The sequence below is a fragment of the Giraffa tippelskirchi genome, chromosome 6 (genome assembly GCF_054371585.1).
Source record: "Giraffa tippelskirchi isolate mGirTip1 chromosome 6, T2T-mGirTip1v1.2.pri, whole genome shotgun sequence".
NCBI lineage: Eukaryota > Metazoa > Chordata > Mammalia > Artiodactyla > Giraffidae > Giraffa > Giraffa tippelskirchi.
The window spans coordinates 168,018,456-168,036,646 of record NC_137280.1 but is presented as its reverse complement, the minus strand read 5'-3'; the positions used below and the strand labels follow the sequence as shown (position 1 = coordinate 168,036,646).

Genomic DNA, 18,191 nt, shown 5'->3' with positions numbered 1-18,191 from the left:
CTGTTCGTTTCCAAGGCAAACCATTCAATATCACGGTAATCCAAGTCTATGCCCCGACCAGTAATGCCGAAGAAGCTGAAGTTGAACGGTTCTATGAAGACCTACAAGACCTTCTAGAACTAACACCCAAAAAAGATGTCCTTTTCATTATAGGGGACTGGAATGCAAAAGTAGGAAGTCAAGAAACACCTGGCGTACCAGGCAAGTTTGGCCTTGGAGTACAGAATGAAGCAGGGCAAAGGCTAATAGAGTTTTGCCACGAGAACGCACTGGTAATAGCAAACACCCTATTCCAACAACACAAGAGAAGACTCTACACGTGGACATCACCAGATGGTCAACACCGAAATCAGATTGATTATATTCTTTGCAGCCAAAGATGGAGAAGCTCTATACAGTCAGCAAAAACAAGACCAGGAGCAGACTGTGGCTCAGATCATGAACTGCTTATTGCCAAATTCAGACTTAAATTGAAGAAAGTAGGGAAAACCACTAGACCATTCAGGTATGACCTAGATCAAATCCCTTATGAGTATACAGTGGAAGTGACAAATAGATTTAAGGGACTAGACCTGATAGACAGAGTGCCTGATGAACTATGGACAGAGGTTCGTGACATTGTAAAGGAGACAGGGATCAAGAAAATCCCCATGGAAAAGAAATGCAAAAAAGCAAAATGGCTGTCTGAGGAGGCCTTACAGATAGCGGGGAAGAGAAGAGAAGCGAAAAGCAAAGGAGAAAAGGAAAGATATTCCCATCTGAATGCAGAGTTCCAAAGAATAGCAAGGAGAGATAAGAAAGCCTTCCTCAGCGATCAGTGCAAACAAATAGAGGAAAACAGCAGATTGGGAAAGACTAGAGACCTCTTCAAGAAAATTAGAGATACCAAAGGAACATTTCATGCAAAGATAGGCTCGATAAAGGACAGAAATGGTATGGACCTAACAGAAGCAGAAGATATTAAGAAGAGATGGCAAGAATACACAGAAGAACTGTACAAAAAAGATCTTCATGACCCAGATAATCACGATGGTGTGATCACTCACCTAGAGCCAGACATCCTGGAATGTGAAGTCAAGTAGGCCTTAGAAAGCATCACTACGAACAAAGCTAGTGGAGGTGATCGAATTCCAGTTGAGCTATTTTAAATCCTCAAAGGTGATGGTGTGAAAGTGCTGCACTCGATATGCCAGCAAATTTGGAAAACTCAGCAGTGGCCACAGGACTGGAAAAGGTCAGTTTTCATTCCAATCCCAAAGAAAGGCAATGCCAAAGAATGCTCAAACTACCGCACAATTGGACTCATCTCACATGCTAGTAAAGTAATGCTCAAAATTCTCCAAGCCAGGCTTCAGCAATACGTGAACCGTGAACTTCCAGATGTTCAAGCCAGTTTTAGAAAAGGCAGAGGAATCAGAGATCAAATTGCCAACATCCGCTGGATCATCAGAAAAGCAAAAGAGTACCAGAAAAACATCTATTTCTGCTTTATTGACTATGCCAAAGCCTTTGACTGTGTGGATCACAATAAACTGTGGACAGTTCTGAAAGAGATGGGAATACCAGACCATCTCACCTGTCTCTTGAGAAACCTGTATGCACGTCAGGAAGCAACAGTTAGAACTGGACATGGAACAACAGACTGGTTCCAAATAGGAAAAGGAGTACGGCAAGGCTGTATATTGTCACCCTGCTTATTTAACTTATATGCAGAGTACATCATGAGAAACGCTGGGCTGGAAGAAACACAAGCTGGAATCAAGATTGCCAGGAGAAATATCAATAACCTCAGATATGCGGATGACACCACCCTTATGGCAGAGAGTGAAGAAGAACTAAAGAGCCTCTTGATGAAGGTGAAGGAGGAGAGTGAAAAAGTTGGCTTAAAGCTCAATGTTCAGAAAACTACGTTCATGGCATCTGGTCCCATCACTTCATGGGAAATAGATGGGGAAACAGTGGAAACAGTGTCAGACTTTATTTTTTGGGGCTCCAGAATCACTGCTGATGGTGACTGCAGCCATGAAATTAAAAGACACTTACTCCTTGGAAGGAAGGTTATGGCCAACCTAGATAGCATAGGTTGCCATGCCCTTCTCCAGGGGATCTTCCCAACCCAGGGATCGAACCCCGGCCTTCTACATTGCAGGCAGATTCCTTACTGGCTGAGCCATGAGGGAAGTCTAACTAATTAACTGAACATAAATCAATGCTTGCCATTTATATGCTAGTTCTCAATAAGGCCAAGAAAAATTTCTCAGGTCTTTTATTCAAAAAGCATTCCTGTTACTGAATCTTGCCAAGATAACTCTCAGCTTTGTGAAAGCATAGAAGGAAAAAGAAGCTGCTTACTATTAGATCACTTAGGACTTGACACCTGCAGAGTAAGCAACACAGTTTTATAAATCAAAGGCCAGATGTTAAACCTTTCTGGTTGACTGATGACTTGATTTAAGATTCCCTTGTCACAATTTGCTAGAGCATTACGTATTTCAGTGTTTTCTAGTATTAATGTTTTGTGCTTGAAGTAGTTTATACAACTAAACAATATATATTTTAATTTAAGCGGATTAATGTGATATTCAAATACAGATATTTTTGGCCCTATTTTATGTAATAGCTCTATTCTCGAAAAAAAATGTCCAAAAATCAAGTATTCGTGTATATATTTTAATTTCACCAGGAAATCTTACTTAAAATAATGGCATCAGAGGACTTCCCTAGTGGTCCAGTGATTAAGAATCCACCTTGCAATGCAGGGGATGAAGGTTCAATTCCTGGTCAGGGAACTAAGATCTCATACGCCATGGAGCAACTAAGCCTGTGCACCCCAACTAGAGAGTCCATGAGCCATAGCTAAGGCCCACTGAAGCTAAATAAATAGATAAACATTTTTTAATTAAAAAATAATAGCATCAAAAATACACAATGAAAGAAAATTGTGTTACAAGAAAATTATTTATGACTAAATTGTACATGATTTTAGAGGTTAACTTTATTTGAATGTATTTCAAGGGCTCCAAGCATGCTCAGTAGCTTCAGTCGTGTTCACCTCTTTGCAGTCTTATGGACTGTATAGGATTCTCCAGGCAAGAATGCTGGGGTGGGTTGCTTTGCCCTTCTCCAGGAGATCTTTCTGACCCAGGGATCAAACTGAGGTCTCCTGCATTGGCAGGTGGATTCTTTACCACTGAGCCACTGGGGAAGGCCTCGAGTGGCCGTGAAATTTCTAATTAAGGTAACAGCTTTTAAGGCTCATTATTCCAGCCAAAATGCAGGAATTTGAGTTAATTTATATTTTTTACATCTGGGCTTATGAGTCAAAGTTACAAATGAACAACCGCTTATTTCTTCTTGTGACATTTATAGTCAGGGTTGATAAGGCCAGCTAAAGGAAGGTTGACATATTTCCTCCAGGCCGATAACATTGCCGCTCTTGTTGCCTCCACCAGTGAAGGTTGGTGCTTTAAGATACAGCCATGTCCTTGAACTTTTCTCTCTGGAGCTAAGAAGGGACAGGTGTGGCTCACAGGCCATTTAATTATTTCTATTTTATTAAAAGGTCTTTTTTCCCCCAAAGAGTAAATTTTAATTACTAACATTTGCAGAAATATTTAAGGAAAATTAATGAACTTCGTGAAGCACTATTTCAAGAAATACAGAAAAGTCTTCTAAGATCACCGGCTTAAAGGTAGATAAAAAACTTTATTCCACTTGAATATTTTTTAGACTCTTCCTTTTTCCTATTTTAATCTACTTCCAGGAAACTGCTTCCTTTTGGCAGTTGATGATGTTAACTGCACTGTTGACTAAATTGCCCTGAGGAAGAGCATCATGTATCTAACTGGTTTATAATCCTCAAGAACCCCAAGATCTCACCTGAGTAAAAAGTTCTCCCAGGAAGACATTTCTCTTTCTTCTGACTGAGTCCTGCCTGCTTACAAATATCAAAGAATTTGTTTTGATTAAGTTTTAAACACAACTTTCCCTGTTTTATACTTAATTATTTTGACAAGAGTTACATGTTCATTGTGTTCCTGAGCCCCCCGTATCAGTTCAGTACTCTGTTTTCTCTGAAGAATTTTATCCTTCTGTAGAACAGTCAAGTCTCAAAGGGTCCAAACATTTCATTTACTTTTGGGGTGCATTTATATATATATATTTTTTGGCCACGCAGTGTGTAGGATCTTAGTTTCCCAGCTAGGGACTGAACCTGCACCCCTTGCCTTGGAAATGCAGAGCCTCAACCACTGGGCCACCAGGGAAGCTGGGGTGCACGTGTGTATATTTGTGTGTGTGCACACAGGCACACTATCTTCAAAGTAGATTGGAGATGACAGGGCTTATTTACTCTTTTTATCCTATTTTTAATCATAAAATTCACATATTTCTCAGGAAAGCAGATAAAAAACATCCATTATTCCATGATCAAAAGGTAACAGTAATAAAATTGCATTGAATATCTACCCAATATACTTCATGTATATGTATACATTTTTTTTTGAAATGTCTCAGCAGGGGCCACAGAACTGGAAAAGGTCAGTTTTCATTCCAATCCCAAAGAAAGGCAATCCCAAAGAATGTTCAAACTACCGCACAATTGCACTCATCTCACACACTAGCAAAGTAATGCTCAAAATTCACCAAACCAGGCTTCACCGGTACGTAAATTGAGAACTTTCAGATATTCAAGCTGGGTTTAGAAAAGGTAGAGGAATCAGAGATCAAATTGCTAACATCTGCTGGATCATCGAAAAAGCAAGAGAGTTCCAGAAGAACATATACTTCTGCTTTATTGACTACATCAAAGTCTTTGACTATGTGGATCACAACAAACTGTGGAAAATTCAAGAGATGGGAATACCAGACCACCTGACATGCCTCCTGAGAAATCTGTATGCAGGCAAGAGGCAACAGTTAGAACTGGACATGGAACAACAGACCGGTTCCAAATTGGGAAAGGAGTATGTCAAGACTGTATATTGTCACCATGCTTATTTAACTTATATGCAGAAATCATGTGAAATGCTGGGCTGGATGAAGCACAAGCTGGAATCAAGATTGCCAGGAGAAACATCAATAACTTCAGATATGCAGATGACACTACCCTTAAGGCAGAAAGCAAAGAGGAACTGAGGAACCTCTTGATGAAAGTGAAAGAGGAGAGTGAAAAAGCTGGCTTAAAATTCAAAATTCAAAAAACTAAGATCATGGCATCTGATCCCATAACTTCATGGCAAATAGATGGGGAAACAGTGGAAACAGTGACAGACAGTATTTTCTTGGGCTCCAAAATCACTGCAGATGGTGACTGCAGCCATGAAATTAAAAGATGCTTGCTCCTTGGAAGAAAAGCTATGACCAACCTAGGCAGCATATTAAAAAGCAGAGACATTACTTTACCAACAAAGGTCCATCTAGTCAAAGCTATGGTTTTTCCAGTAGTCATGTATGGATGTGAGAGTTGAACCATAAAGAAGCTGAGGGCCAAAGAATTGATGTTTTTGAACTGCGGTGTTGGAGAAGACTCTTGAGAGTCCTTGGACTGCAAGGAGATCCAACCAGTCCATCCTAAAGGAAATCAGTCCTGAGTGTTCACTGGGAGGATTGATGCTTAAGCTGAAGCTCCAACACTTTGGGCACCTGATGTGAAGAACTGACTCAATGAAAAAGACCCTGATGCTGGGAAAGATTGAAGGTGGGAGGAGAAAGGGATGACAGAGGATGAGATGGTTGCATGGCATGACTAACTCGATGGACATGAGTTTGAGCAGGCTCTGGGGGTCGGTGATAGACAGGGAGGCCTGGCGTGCTGCAGTCCACGGGGTTGCAAAGAGTCGCACACAACTGAGTGACAGAACTGAACTGATACATTGTTTTACTTAGTTTTTTTTTAAAAAAGGTTTTAATATATATATTTTCTTAGCCAATTTTCCTTGGAGAAGGAAATGGCAACCCACTCCAGTATTCTTGTCTGGAGAATCCTATGGACAGAGGAGCCTGGCGGGCTATATAGTCCATGGGGTTACAAAGAGTCGGACACAACTGAGCGACTAAACAACCAGCCAATTTTCCTATAGCAATACATTATATTTTCACATGTCAAAAAATATTGTTCTAAAGTGTGATTCTAGTGGAATCGGAGTAATAAGGGTGTTTTAAAGAAGCTGTACATCATTCATTTTATGCCTATCTTTAGAGATAAAGCAACAGAAAAAAAGTCCATAATGACAATAAACATATTGATCTTTTTATTCATTTTTATATATCAAAGCAATTTTTGTCAAATGCCTACTATTAGCTTCTTATGTGCTGGGAATAACGAACAATGAGTTCTTAGACCAGCTGTATTACAGAAAAGTCAGTCAAACAATGTTTATCTCTGTGTTGAGTGACAGAGATAGGTCTCGGTGTTACAGGAGCACAGAAAAGGAGCATCTAAGTCAAAATGAGGATTGCCTGTTAAGTGACACCAAACTTCTGAAGGACAAGAAGGAAGGATATTGCAGGACAAAGAAACAACATGAGTAAAAGTACTGCCAAGAAACATCCAGGTAGCATGTCATAAACCAGTCCCATCTTAAGAATTAGTAGGGATTTCTATATTCTACCCCTGGAGATTCCAATTCAATAGGGCCAGGCCAAAAATCAGCATGTTTAACAGGTCCCCCAAAATTTCTTATATGCAGGCCAAGTTACAAAATAATTCAAGTCCCTCCAAAAGGAAGCTTGATTGTTTTATAGTAGAGACATAAGGAGCTGGCCATCAAGCAAGGCTTAGAAAGTGGGCAAAGACAGGATGTGAGGGATAGACTTTGAAGTCTATCCTAAAAGATAAAAGGGCTAAATCCAAATTTATAGATTAGATTAGCATTTTAGAAAAACCATTCCGAAAAAATGGAGTATGATTTGGAAGGAAACTGGTTTTGGGGAAGTTGATGTAGCAATCTAAGTGAGAAAGTATGAAGATCCTAACCTAATGTGTGGTTACAAGTGAGGGAGAGAGGAGGACCAGAAATATTCAGGAAGTAAATGCCACAGGGTTTCATGAGTGATTGGTGACTCATGAGTAAGTGTTCGGTGTCAAAGTGACCTGGGAAGACTCGAAGGAAGTGGACTGGGAGACTGATTAGAGATAAGCCGTTCACCAAAATAGAGCATATCTGGAGCAAGGAAGAAGGTTCTCTTTTGTTGTTGTTATTGCGCTTAGTCACTCAGTCATGGTCGACTCTTCATGACCTCATGGACTGTAGCCCACCAGGCTCCTCTGTCCATGGGATTTCCCAGGCAAGAATACTGGAGTGGGTTGCCATTTCCTTCTCCAGGGGATCTTCCTGACCCAGGGATCGAAACCACGGTTTCTGTGTCTCCTGCATTGCAGGAGGATTCTTACTCTCTGAACCATCAGTGAAGCCTCTCTTTTAGATATGCTTAATTTTATTGGATAATTCAAGTGTGGAATTCAGTCTAAGACTCAAGAAAAACTTTGAACCCACCACGCGGCATGCAGGAGCTTAGTTCCCCAATGAGGGATTGAAACTGTGCCCCTGAAGTGAAAGGGTGGACTCTTAACTGCTGGACCGCCAGGGAAGTCCCTCGAGAGAAACTTTTAACATGCGGTTTGGTTTGTAACATTGACAGCAGAGGAAGCTGGAGCCACACATCTGAGAAGAGAATATCCCCAGGGCCATCAGGAAGTCAATGTTTAATGGCTAAGCAGGAAAAAAAAAAAAGGAATCTACAGTGGAGACTAAACAGAGTTTCAATATATTTTTTCTTTTAGTGGAGAGAATACTGTCACAGAGATCAGAGAAAGACAAGAACTTGTGCAGGAGGAAATGTTCATCCCTGTCAAGTGCTACAGAGAAATCAAGCAAGATAAGGGCAAACAACATCCAGTGAACTGTACCATGTGGAAGTCAGAGGTGGAAATATCAATAATGTCTCCTCTACACATGTTTCTTATGGGCCAAGCCAGTCAAGTGATTCCTTCTTAGGAGCTGAATCTTGAGTGGCGACACACAAGGGTTAGGGTTAGGGTTAGTTGAACCTATATCTGCAAATATATGTGACCATGAAGTCTATCGTTCCATTTTCTATAATGCTGAACTTTCTGCCCTCAAGAAGCTTGATTGTTGAGCATTTTCTTCTAGGCTCTGAGTTACACCAATATTTTTCCAATGAATTCTACCTTTTTGGTAAATTACTTTGAGTTGATTTCCTTTGCTTTTGGTTAAAAACCCCAAACTGGTACAGTAGACTTGCTTTTTGTTCTGTTTTTGAGGGGATAAACACTGTGCTCTCTATTTTCTAAGGTAAAAGAGGAGAGGGGAGATGACTGATACAATGAATTCATTGTGTAGGCAGGAGGGGATGGAATCCAGGCTGTAGGTTAAAAATGAACCTTTACTTGGGTAGCTCTTCCATCAGGAAGGGGAGGTACAGCTGCCAATAAGCTTATAAGAAAGAGGGAGAGGGAGATACGGTCCTTACTTTGTGTCCTTGGCTTCTCTCAGGGAAATGGCAGAATTGTCATCGGCTGAGGCTGAGAAAGCTTGGTGGAAAAAAGAGGGATTTAAGAGGAGAGAGAAGATTTAGAATAACCACTGTCAGTTGATCAGACATATTGACTATCAATGAGGACCCGGCCTTAGTCGGAAAGCAGCAACATGTAGTGACATCAATGGTCACAGCTGTGTAATTTTTCTCCAGGAACTCTCAGCTGCTCAGTCTAAGGGCCAAAGAAAGAGGATGGCTGTGTAAGAGGTAAAAGTGATATTGCAAGCATGATTTAAGTGGTGGACACCAGTGTCCGGGGCTGGACAGGGGAAAATGGGAAGACAGAAAGAGCTGATTGATTAGGAGAAAATGGAAGACTCAAAGCACTGGGGGTCACGAGGTCAAAGAGCAAGCATAGTTCAAGTAAGAACAAGAAAGCTAGCAGAAGCAAACGGTGGAGAGAAGCAGATGTCTTGCTTAAACATGAAGCCTGAATCTGAATCTCTCTACAGAGGAGGATTTGTGTTCATCCATCTTCTGTCGTATCACTCTTTCTTAGGATTCCTGATCTGTCTTTCTGTGACTTTCACCCACAAGCTGGATGACCACTTGGTGGGGCTCTTGCAGAGACAATGTCAGCCTGTTGGTTGAAAATGAAGATCCTCTGAAAACCGGAAATGCTATGAAATCATGCAGTTTAGTTTATTCTAGCACTTTAGTGGTAAGTATTGAGAAACACTTTTATACTCATTTTTTTGAGTTACCTAGCCCCTGTTACATGCAACAGAAAAATAGCTGATTTCTGGTACACTGAAATTTTGGGAAATTCTTTGATCTTAACTAAACAATTACTATTCCCTTTATTGCCTGCCTAACTCTAATTTTTTCTTTCAATAGAAATTATCTTTAAGAGAGGATGAGAAAAAGAGACTATAAGAACTCCCTGGTGAACCAGTGGTTAGGACTCCATACTTTCACTGCCAAGCACCCGGATTCAATCGCTGTTTGAGATCCCTCTTGCAGAGCTTTTTTTTTTTTTTTAAAAGAACCATAGTTAGGACATAGTTCTTTTAGTCTTAGTCTGTTAATGCTATCTTTACTACTGCTGCTGCTGCTGAGTCGCATCAGTCGTGTCCGACTCTGTGCGACCCCATAGACGGCAGCCCACCAGGCTCTCCTGCCCCTGAGATTCTCCAGGCAAGAATACTGGAGTGGGTTGCCATTTCCTTATCCAGTGCATGAAAGTGAAAATTGAAAGTGAAGTCGCTCAGTCGTGTCCGACTGTTCAAGACCCCATGGACTACAGCCTACCAGGCTCCTCCATCCATGGGACTTCCCAGGCAAGAATACTGGAGTGGGGTGCCATTGCCTTCTCCGCTATCTTTACTACGTCACTTCAAAAGTTGAAAAAAAATCTCTCTATTGCCTAGTGCCACCCTTCCTTACTGCTGACTATGAAACAATGATCTGTTGCATAAATTACCACCTATCTTTTATTCTGTAGTAGCCATGTATTAAAACCGCAAGGCCAGTAATTACCAGTAAAGAGAGTGGCATTATTGGCTGTGGCTTCCTGTTCAGTTTTACTTTGAAAAAGTTTTAGCAGGTGAGCTTACTTGGATATTGTGTACCATAGACCACTTATTTTCCTGTCCTTGGCACAGTCCCCCAAAACATGCCTTATCTCTGCAAGAAGGAAATGGCTGAATTGTTGCATATTCACCTCTGTAACTGGCAAAATGACTCAAACAACAAAATTTCATTACCTAAGGTTCATGGTTTCATCTTGGTTTATGACCAACAATGTATACTTTCTACTGTAGTGTGAGCGAAGACAATGTAGACTAATAACTTTGCAGCAAGATACTTGTGTACTCCTTACAATTCCACCCAGTGGTTGAAATCATTATACTAAATAGCCACTTTTAGGTAAGCTGTCAATGTAGGTATGCTTCCAACAGCAGGCCAAAAGTTGCATGAAAGAATCCTTGTGATTTCTTCCAGTTCTGAGAGCTTATGCTCAAAATACCAACTTAAATTACAATGTCTGTCCACACTCCAAGGGCAAAGTTTGCTCCAGGCCCATATCTTAAGAAAGATGTGACAGAATATAACACAACAAAAATAAAGTAGGCCACATACCTGAATGGGTTGTAAGGGTAGAGAAAAACAAATTGATTAATACAATATTGAGGATTATTCTTGCATCACCTAAAAATAGATTCAAATTATATTATAATATCTCATTGTCTATTTCTATTCAACTTCATAAAAACTAAAGATATCTTGTAATTAAAAGAAGAAGAAATTTATTATAGAGGTTTTAAAATTTGAATTATGTCATAGAATTGAACTGGAAACAACTGTCAGTCTTCCTAATGTCCAAGATAGAGAATTCTCCAACTCCCAAAACTTTTTTTCATGCCACAAAATTATCAAGATGCCTTCCTTTATTTAATCAGTATCCCAAATTATTTCCTGGGTGTACAGAGCATTTTGTTCTGTTCTGTTCTGCTACTAGACAGGAATAAGTAATAGCTTCACCTTTCCTCTGTTTTCTTTTCTTTCCACAAGGAGAATGAGTTGCCTATCAACAAAAAATGAGCAAGGACAAAGTGAAAATAATTAGTGGAAAGAAACAGCACAGTTGAGGGATAGGATGGTGAGAAAGAGGAGGAAGAGGTGTGTTCAATTGAGCAGAGGAATCACCATCACATTCTCTAAAACCCTTCTCATTTTCTTGCAGTGCCCTCAGGGGTTACAGTTTGGAAGGCCCTGCTCTGGTAGGGGAAATGGGCAGAGGAGAAATTGGGGCTGCAGGGGTGTGTCAAAGGCACAATCAAGCCTGATAGAGTGACATTAATGTAGAAGAGGGTGTGTTTTTGTTTGGGGTTAAGAAGGAAGGTCTGGACAGGTCAGCACCTAAGAAAGATACTAACTTCTAATTAAAACACTTGGAAAAAACAACAACAACAACAACCAGGTATGGGACCTCCCTGATGGTCCAGTGGTTAAGATCATGCTCCCAATGCAGGGAGCAGAAGTATGATGCCTGGCTGGAGAAGACCCTGCATACTGCATGGTGTGGCAAAAAAAAAAAAAGAGAGAAATCAAAACAAAACAAAAAAACCCAGGTATGTGTGCTCTGAAGTTTCTGAACTTATTTTATGAGTTTATATAATGCAATCACATATTTCCATGAAATTTCTTTGAGGGGAATTTTATTTCAATATTTTTTTGGTAACTTTGGGATCATGGACAGTGATCTAGGGACCAGGGATGGAAGGACCAAGGAGAATAAAATGGAAGAAAGAAAATCAGTACATGGAATGCTCTCAAGTTGGACATGACCAAAGGCAACTAGGACAAGAGCCACTGGGACCCTCTAAAGAGCCTCAGAACTGTGAATCCAAGGGATAGAGTCCACAGGGTCGAAAAGAGTCGGACACAACTGAGCATCTGAACACACAGGTAGATAAATAGGTGAGGGAGGAAAAAACATAGCAAAATGACAACAATGAGTGAGTCTGGGTGAAATACACATGTTCTTCACACTACTGTTGTAACTCTTCTCTAAGTTTAAAACTATTTCAAAAAAAATCTTAAAAATATTAAGCTCTAGATCAAATGAAACTGCACACATGGTTCAACAGACCTGAGTTGTAGCCCAGGTCACTGATGCTTGTTAAGTCTAAGTTTTCTCATCTGGAAACGTGTAGAATTTTTGTAAGAACTAAATAAGGTAATACATGCAAAAGAGATTTGAAGCATTTAAAATAACACACATTTGGGGAGCATTGTTAGAAATGAGAGTCTGACATTTGAAAAACAGCTTACTAGATGGGGTGTATGATCAGGTATCATCCGAGCAGTAACAGACATATCCAGACAAATGGAAGAATGGGTGAGATAAAATGAAAGAAAGGGGGCATTTTTGCTTATTTTCAGCTATCAAGGCCCTATCCCAAATTGGTTCTCTTCAACAGGCTTTATTATCCACTACCTATTAGATAACACACATATTACAAGAATTGAAAGGGTACACACTTTGTATCCTCAGGGAACTGAGTCTATCATAGTGAAAGGCACTCAGCCGTGTCCGACTCTTTGTGACCCCAGGGACTGTAGCCCGCCAGGCTCTTCTGTCCACGGGATTTTCCAGGCAAGAATACTGGAGTGGGCTGTCATTTTCTTCTCCAGGGGATCTTCCTGACCCAGGGAATGAACCTGGGTCTACTGCATTCCAGGCAGATTCTTTACCATCTGAGCCACCAGGGAAGCCTGAGTCTATCATAAGATAAGACTAAAAAGAATTAAAATCTATAATATGATGTATTGAGAAGCATCTATAGAAACACAAATAAGAAACCAGTAAATCTGAGGTTTGAGGGCAGATATAGGAGAGTTTTTGGCAGGAAATAATTATTTGAACTGAGCCTAGAAGAATGAGCTGATCACTTAAACCTAAGAAAAGAGCATTTGAGGCAACGGAATGTTTGAAGAAGGTATTAAAGTACTTGATTTGCTCAGTCTCTTGACAATTTTTTTGCCTCCTCTGTGACATCTCTCCCACATAACTTCCTTGCTTGCACGATGCCAAGAGAATTCCCTCTATTTTAATTTCTTTTCTGTTACTATCTTTGAAATTCTAAAGTATAATAAAATACTGGGTGGCCTACCACAGTATGAGGAATGAATGAAACCTGCCGATAAAAGGTTTAGGGCTAATTAATTCTCTTAAATCTGATACTGGATCCCAAGAAGGTCATGGAGTTGCTTAAAATAAAGCAGCTAACATCTGCATATCACACCGTCCTCTTTAGAGTTTGGGTTATCTCATAGAGCATTTTGGTTAATGGTGCAGGTGAGTCTAATTACCAAATCAGACTGAAGCTCTCAGAAATGATGTCAGTGAATACACATGCCGTGCGTGGAAAGGGAAAGAAGAAAGACTTTTCATAAAGCCACAAATAACTATTTGGGGTATCCATAAGATGCCTTGGTTGGTACAGAAAACAGTAAGATATGTCCCGATTTAGAATGTAAGTAAAAGACACCTCTGTGGTTAATCATTTCACTTGCAACAAGGGAGCCGAAACCCCAAGCGGACACATCCCACTGGAGCTACAGACAGGTAGAAGGAGAATTTCAGTTTCAATTTTGCTCTCTCCTTCTCTGAAATGATTATAGCTTCTGCTTTTGAACAAACAGTAACAGTTTCTGATCCCCATTTTACTGCCATTGAAGACCAAAGTGAGAACTTGTTTTTGACACAGGAAATACTGGTGAAACTCCTAGCTCAGTCAGCACTTTCTAAGCAAATTTCTGCACATTTCTTCCACTCCTGTGCTTTGCGGTCTTGCCCTCTCCAAGATACGCACTAGAATCCGGAAGCTAAAATAATCCAGACCCCAGGTGCTACTGACTATTTTTTTTTTTAAGTGGTGCAAACACTTAAATGAAGAAATGTCTGAAAACTGTTTTAGTCACCTCAGGAGAAAATTACATACTCTAAAATCATCGACTTACAAGGCGTTGCTAGAATCCTGCTCCAAATCTGCAATGTCTTGACTTACAGACAGAGTAAGTTAAGATGGGTATTCTGGGCCTTTTGTTTAGAAAAGTCAACAACATGCAACTTAAAATAGCCTTAGCTCTGTCGTCTTTGGCTGCTGATTTATGCCCAAAGAAGTCAGCTTTATACTTTTTTAAATTAATTACACACACAGATTCTTCCCTTCCTTCTGCTCTCTTCACCAAAGTAACCCACATGAATAAGGTCTCTCTCCACTCAGTTCGTTTAGGCTAGCCTCTGGCTCTTGTGAAATATTCTACCCGCCCCTCCCCCCAAACTACCTTTGATGTGCAGTTTAAATGTACTTTACCTATAATGAAACTGAGAGCCGCTGGCAGGCAATGGAGGCAGGAAGAAAGATTTCTCAGATTCTGGAATTCTCAGGTTCCAACTGCAAGACAGATTCGGAAATCCTTAGAGGAGTTCAGAAATTCTCTAGAGGTAGCTTTGTTAACACACCGCCACTGTATCCCTAATTGCTTTCTCTCCCTTGGGGTGCAATGCTCTAATTAACAATATTTAACTTAAATAGTCCCACAGCACCACAGTTTTGTATGTCTTTCCCAGGTGAGCCAGATGGACTGAGGAGGCTCGCAGGAACTACTGCTTTTAGTTTGCGCGGCCTTCCAAGCTCCTTGCCAAGATGCTCTCCCACAGCTCCCTCTCCTCTACAACAAATTCTCTCTTTTAGTTGATACTTAAAAATACATTATTTAAGCTTTATGCCTTCAGCCTAATGTTTTAATTTCTGCTAAAATGAAAATGCTTTCTGCAATACTATTAATTATACTCTAATAGATGATTCTAAAGAACAATTTTGATACACAGAGGAATGCTTTAGACTTTGAGAGTCAGTTAACCATTATTGATCACTCTGAGAATTAACATTTATTGCTCACTTACTATGTTATAAGCTCTGGACTGGGCACTTTTTTAAAGGCACTTTTGGTTGCAAGCAAGCATACTCAGTCACATCTGACTCTTTGCGACCCTATGGACTGTAGTCTGCCAGACTCCTCTGACCATGCAGTTTTCCAGGCAAGAACACTGGAGTGGGTTGCCATTTTATTTTCCAACGGATCTATCCCACCCAATGCTTGAACCTGTGTCTCCTGCATCTCCTTCACTGGCAGGCGGATTCTTTTACCACTGAGCCACCTGGGAAGCCCCAATTTTTGGTACGTTACTTATTTTAAGTCACAGTAATTCTGCCAAGTAGCCATTCTTATCTTTGTTTCTCAGAAGGGAAAAATTGAGATTCAGAAAGTAGGAAAGATTTACACTACCTGTAAGTGGTAGCCAGAATCTAAATTCATCTCTGCCTGTCAGATGCCAAAGCTGAGGCCACCATTGTGCTGAGATCCAGAATAGGATGTGCATATTCTTATCTTGAATGGTAGCAGGAAGAGAGTGGATGGATAAGAACCAGAGATCTGGGGGAAGACTAGTTTGAGGCTGTGTTGAAGGAAAAGAAGAATAAAAAAGAGAAAGTGAGAGAAGTGAAACATGAGGAGATATTGTGCTAAGTCTTGGTACAGGAGGGAAGAGGCAAAAGCCTCAAAGAGCTCAGGCAAGAGACAGCAAGTCAGTGACTTGTAGATCAAGGACAGGATGCAAATTGGTGGCCCATTCAAAGTTGAGCTACTCAGTGAAGTGAAAGTGAAGTTACTCAGTCGTGTCCGACTCTTTGCGACCCCATGGACTGTAGCCTACCAGGCTCCTCTGTCCATGGGCTTTTCCAGGCAAGAGTACTGGAGTGGGTTGCCATTTCCTTCTCCAGGGCATCTTCCTGACCCAGGAACTGAACCTGGGTCTCCTGCATTGTAGGCAGATGCTTTACCATCTGAGCCACCAGAAATTTTAAAATTTTCCCTCTTTTTGGTTATTTTTTAAAATAAATGATCACATGCACATCAAACAATCTTCAAAAAATTAACAAAAGATGCAAGTGAAAAGTATGTAGTAGCCTTCCCGATTCTGCTGCCAACCACTCAGGCCCCCATCACAGAGACAAGTCATCCTTCTAGTTTTGTTATATTCTTCCACAGATAATCTTTAACTACATTTAATATACTACATACATAGGTATTATGTATCTTCTTTAAGATAACATACATACTTGTTATTTGAAAAATATACAGACAAATGGTAACATAGAATATAAACTGTTTATTCTGTACCTTGCTTTTCTTAACAATACATGTCATGTTAGTATGTATAGGCTGCCTTATTTATCCTTATGGCTATATAGCATTCCATTGTATTCATGTAGCGTAACTTATTTAAACAGGACCCTTTTGATGGACATTTAGGATGTCTCCAGTATTTTACTATTAAATAAGTGCTGCAATGAATATCCTTATGCACATATCACTTTGCAAATATGCAAGTATACTTGCTCGGTAAATTCCTAGAAGCAGAATTGCTGAGTCAAAGAACACATGCATTTGTATACAGCTTTGACAGACAATGCCAAAAGATCTCCACAGAAACATTCTCAAACTCACCATTCCATAAACAACATGAGAGCATCTATTTCCCTATCTCATGCCGTCCCACACCTTAGCCAATTTGTAGTAGAATATGGAGTTTATATAGCTTGTATTTGAATAGCCAACAATTTTAAATGCAGGGTATTTCACAAGGAGAAAATAAGCATGACTTCCAAGTTCTCTTAAAAAATCTAAAGTCTGGCAACTTTGGACCAACATTTCCGCATGGTTAACATCTTAATAGCGACAAATCTCCTTAGATAGAAAGTGTGTGTTCAGTATTGTGCCAATCCACTCTCAATGTCCCTCTATAATATTCTTCCCTGACGCTGAAGCCAAGAGCCAGTTACCATTTATCGGCTTTTACTAGAGCCCCATTTACTAGTTTATATTTCCTTCCTGGTTTTAGATATTTGAGTTTTCAACTGGTCGAGAGAGATTAATAATAAAAGGGAAAACAATTGAAGTAAAAAGTGGAGTACATAAGACAGCCAGAATAATAGATAAACACAGAATAAAAGTATGTTAACATAGTTCATGAACAACAAATATTAGGCTCTTCTGATCACCCATCCTCCTAGAATTTTATTATCAGGTTAGCTGTATAAACTAAATCCAGCACTGAAGAACTTTATGCCTGTGGCACAAACATCCCAGAGTGACCTTGAAAATGTGGGGTTAGCCCTGATGTGAATCTAATCTTGTAACAACCATGGTTCTCGCCTTCTAGAATGCAAATGTCTTCTATACATCCAGGTGCAGGAAGTATCACATTGCTTTATTTTCCTAAATCAAATTAAATTTGGAGTCACACGCATACTCACAAAGAAGTAAATTCAGCAGACATTAGTTATCATGAGGAGGCAGCAGAGCTTATCAGATCTGCCCTGATAACTGGAGAAGCACGCTGGTCTGAGTTCTGTCATTGTCTAAACCTGTGATGTCCACCTAAAGACCAAAAGCCCACTCCCTGCATGGCAATTATGGGCACAAAAAATTTTAAGAAGTTCTAACTCAGGCCTTTAGAAACAAACTGTTGGCTTCTCCTCCCTTGTTTGGGGAAAGGAGATGCCTTATTCTTTCCTTTTTGATTTGCAGTCGAAGAAAACATCTCCTTGGCTTGATTTTCTGAATAATTTATCTGATGCTTAAGGAGGAAGGTTCTGCAGTTTCTGCAATTTAAAAGGAGGTGAGATCTTCCTTTGATTAGAACCACATAACAGATCAGGTCCTAGATCAACCACAACAATCTAAAGAATATTTAAATTGTCATAGAAGGACCTATTAAGAATTCTCTGCAGTCTCTTGGGCCCTTTTATCTACACAACTATTTATGGAAATATATACATCTAGCCTGGAGAAGGAAATGGCAACCCACTCCAGTACTCGTGCCTAGAGAATACCGTGGACAGAGGAGCCTGGTGGGCTGCCGTCTATAGGGTTGCACAGAGTCGGACACGGCTGAAGCAACTGAGCATGCATGCATGCATTGGAGAAGGAAATGGCAACCCACTCCAGTATTCTTGCCTGGAGAATCCCAGGGACAGAGGAGCCTGGTGGACTGCCGTCTATGGGGTCGCACAGAGTTGGACACGACTGAAGCGACTTAGCAGCAGCAGCAGCAG

General features: G+C 40.3%; 1 protein-coding gene across 3 annotated transcripts in view; it reads right to left on the bottom strand.

Moving 5' to 3' along the window:
- LOC145509644 (uncharacterized) overlaps positions 1-18,191 on the bottom strand; it is a 340,359-nt gene that overhangs the window by 115,735 nt on the left and 206,433 nt on the right. For 2 of the 3 annotated variants that reach the window (XR_014056264.1, XR_014056265.1), the window contains one exon: positions 14,385-14,465. The gene's annotated coding sequence lies outside the window, so the exon portion shown is untranslated. Of the gene's footprint in view, positions 1-12,430; positions 12,787-14,384; positions 14,466-15,360; positions 15,530-18,191 lie in introns of those variants that run through there. The other variant, XR_014056268.1, reaches the window with a different exon arrangement.